Genomic DNA, 3,717 nt, shown 5'->3' on the forward strand with positions numbered 1-3,717 from the left:
GCCACATATTGTATAATTCCATTTATATGAAATATTCAGAATAGGCACATTCATAGAGAGGGAAAGAAGATTGGTGGCTGCCAGGGAATGAGGGATGGGGAAAGAATGGAGAGTGGCTGTTCATTGGGTGAGGGGTTTCCTTTTGAGGATGGTGAAAATGTTCTGAAACTAGATAGTGGTGATGGTTACACATTATGCATTTACTAAATGTCCCTGTTGGTAAATTTCATGTTATATACATTTTACCACAATTGTTTAAAAGGATATGCCTGCAGCCTTTAAAAGAGAGAAGAGTCTCTCTAGGGCCTATAGTACCCCTTGTCTGCTCCAAGTGGGGTACAGGGGAGCAGATAATAGTCCAGAAGGGAGAGAGGAGAAAGAGGAACCCCCAAGAGTAAAAGGGAGGATGAGGCAGCTGTCAGCTTCTCCATCTTCCAGTATGATGCCAGGCAGACAGGCCTTCACAGGCTGCTTCGCACTTGTGTAGTAAGTGCTTGCTCATATGTATTCAAAAAGCTGGACAGACTAGGACTAAAATCTATCTCCACCCCTTCTAGCCATGAGACCCTTGACAAGTCATATCACCAAACATTCCTGGAGTGCCGACTCTGTGAGTGACTGTCAAAGACCCTCCTTACATCTCTTTCAATCCTTCCAAACCTATGAGGCAGAAGCCATTATTTCCTCTAATTTCCAGATGAGGAGCTCAAGACTTCACATGGTTAAGTTGACCAAAATCACATAGGCAGGAAGAACACAGTTAAGACTCTTAAGCTTTAGTTTCTTCATTTCTAAAATAGAGAGAATAATAACTGCTTTGCAAGATCATCATGAGGATTAAGGATGAATCATGAAATATCACTAACGTCATGAATGGCATTGAATGAATGCTCGCTAAATGATAGTTGGAATGAGAAATTAATGTCACAATACCCTCACGAAAAGAGCAAGAATGTTACTTATGGGGAAAGTCACATGGCTAGCTGTAGGGTCATAACTGGGATCTCGTTGACCAACTTCCAATCTAATGCTCCTCTGTCCATGCTATGTTCAAAAGGACACACCTATGACAATGGATCAACAATAGATCAGAACATAATTAATCAGAACATCGAGAATGAATGCAGTGTAGGCCTGGGGCAGAACACAGGTACGTATTTGTAGAGCAGGATTCTAAACAAGGAGAAGAAATGGAGAAAGCAGTGGACTTTCATCTGATCAGTTAGAAATGTTTCCTGACAATGTTAACCATTTGTAGAGAAGAGTTCTGGAGAAGCAATGACCTCTGATGGCCCAGGTGTCCTCTCAGTATGACAGAGTTTATTAATAATAGTAATGATAATGACAAGGAGTACCATCAACTGTGTATTTACTACAACCAGGCATTAGACAGAGTTCTCTCAAATACCCATAACTAGGTGTACAGTAGGTATCATGGACCCTATTTTACTGATGAGAAAACTGGAGCCCAAGATCATATGGCTAGTAAGGGGCAGAGCTGGGATTCAAACCCAGGCCTTCATGAGTGCAAATCTCTGGCTCTTGACTAATATATTACTTTCCATGAGTGAGTTACTTGCCCCGTTATTAGTAGTCATGCCCACTTCTGGCATGAACAGTAAATATAAATATTTATGCAAGCACTAACATTTGCCAAGGAGGAAAAAAAAAAAAAAAAAAAAAGAATAAAATGGCCCAAAACTAGCCATAGGCAGAATATAAGGCAGAAAATTCTTCTGGAATAGTAGGTCCTACCCATTTCAGCACATCAACAAAAGCAGCAACTGATGCCTACATCAGGCCCATAGCTGCTATCTTAGTTCATTTTAGGCTACTATAACAGAATGCCATAGACTGGGTAATTTATTGAGAAAATACATTTATTTCTCACAGCTCTGGAGGCTGGGAAGTCCAAAGCATGGCACCAGCATTTGGTGAGGGCCTTTACACTGCTTTATCCCATGGCAGAAGACAGAAAGGCAAGCAAGCGTGCAAGACAGAAAGAGGAAATTTGACCAAACTCATCTTTTTATCAGGAGCCCACTCCTGCTGTAACTAACCCACTCTGGAGATAACAGCGTTAATCCACTCATGAGAGCAGAGACCTCATGACTTGATCACCTCTTAAAGGTCCCGCTTCTTAATACCATCGCAATGACAATTAAGTTTTAACATGCGTTTTGGAGGGGACGTTCAACCCACAGCAGATGCCAATCAGAATTAGGACATTTTCCTTGCAGACAAATACTCTGGAACCCACTTAAGTCCCAGGCTTCAGCTTTTCAGACTTAGAAATATTTTTTCCAGGTAGTCCTGCCTCCAACAAGCTAGAAAGAAAACTTTCATTCATAGGCCACGGTGATGCTCTTGATAGGACTAAAGGACTAAAAGCATAATTGGTCACATGTGGAATCTGGCTCTTAAAAACAGCATAGCTCATTCTTAATAACAAGTACACAAAAGAAAGCCCAAAGACTCTGTTTACTAGTCTCATATCCCAGTATGTATAGCAGATAGAAAGTTCAGGGTTTCTCAACATATTCCCTGTTTTTTCAACATACAACCAACAGCTTATCTGTGAACACTCCTGTGAGAACAACATTTGTGACCACATGTTATCTTAATAGGTTGGAATTAATTTCTGGGTTTACTTACCTGAAAATTATATAACTCTATAGATATCTGGATAATGACAAATAACTGGTGGGTGTACTAAGATATTTCATGGATTGTAAGATCTATGTTTTTTCTTCACATTTTAACATCTCTGAAATCCAGATATGTCTTACTGTCACCATCAGCCAGCCTACAGTACTGACAGAGTTGTCATTGTCTGCTCATGTGAGAAGATTAAAAGCACCAGCCTCAAAACTTGCTGAATGGAAGCCTCATTCTAGATGAGAATGGGCACCATTGATCACGCTGCCCAACAATTGTTAATGTGGCTAAATTAAGACATAAGTTATGTTTCCATCACAGTAAATGTCTTGCAGTCGTGACAAGACCTGTAACATTTTGCTAAGCTCATGATTGAAAATATATACAAAGAGAAAAATGATGACTATTCAATATTAAAAATGAATAAAGAATAATAATATTTTTTAACTTGCAGAATGGATATCATCGAGATGGAAGAAAATACCAGGGATAAGAGAGGAGCACTTTTTAAAATAAATACTGTATCACAAATGCTTTTGATGTCACAGAAGAAAATATTATGTAGAAAAACCTGGTTGTAGACAGCTCTGAGTTGAGTAGTAATGCATAAGAGTTGGACTCTAAATGGGAAGTTTTAGGAATACCCTAACCAATGTGTTTCCTTTATATATTTTTTGGTGTACACACAGGAGTCACATATGCTTTTCTTAAACCTGTGGATTACCTAAATAAGTTTAGAATAGCTCTTTTGAGAACTATAATATAAAATTTCTAAGTCATCACTTAAAATCAGAAAGCACTGTGCCTTGGTTAAAAGGCAGTTATTTATTTATTTATTATTTTGTGGTGAATAAAATAATAGTATATCTTGTAATCACTAATATCTTTGATTCAATGGAATACAACTTAAGTAATATACCACACTGCAGTGAGTTTGCAGGAATAAAATAACCAAAACCTTAATTATTAAAAGAAAATAAATATAATTTCCTCTCATCTAGAAATATCAAAGTTAAAAATGTCACAGTAACACTTGTGTATAATGCAAGCTCTATCTGA

General features: G+C 38.2%; 1 non-coding gene across 1 annotated transcript; it reads left to right on the forward strand.

Annotated features, from left to right (window-relative positions):
- Nucleotides 1-2,884: 2,884 nt before the first annotated feature.
- On the forward strand, nucleotides 2,885-3,016 carry LOC134365769 (small nucleolar RNA SNORA1). Its single transcript, XR_010022173.1, has one exon. It is a non-coding gene; the product is annotated as a small nucleolar RNA SNORA1 (small nucleolar RNA).
- Nucleotides 3,017-3,717: the final 701 nt, after the last annotated feature.

This window comes from Cynocephalus volans, chromosome 1 (genome assembly GCF_027409185.1).
Source record: "Cynocephalus volans isolate mCynVol1 chromosome 1, mCynVol1.pri, whole genome shotgun sequence".
Taxonomy (NCBI): Eukaryota; Metazoa; Chordata; class Mammalia; order Dermoptera; family Cynocephalidae; genus Cynocephalus; species Cynocephalus volans.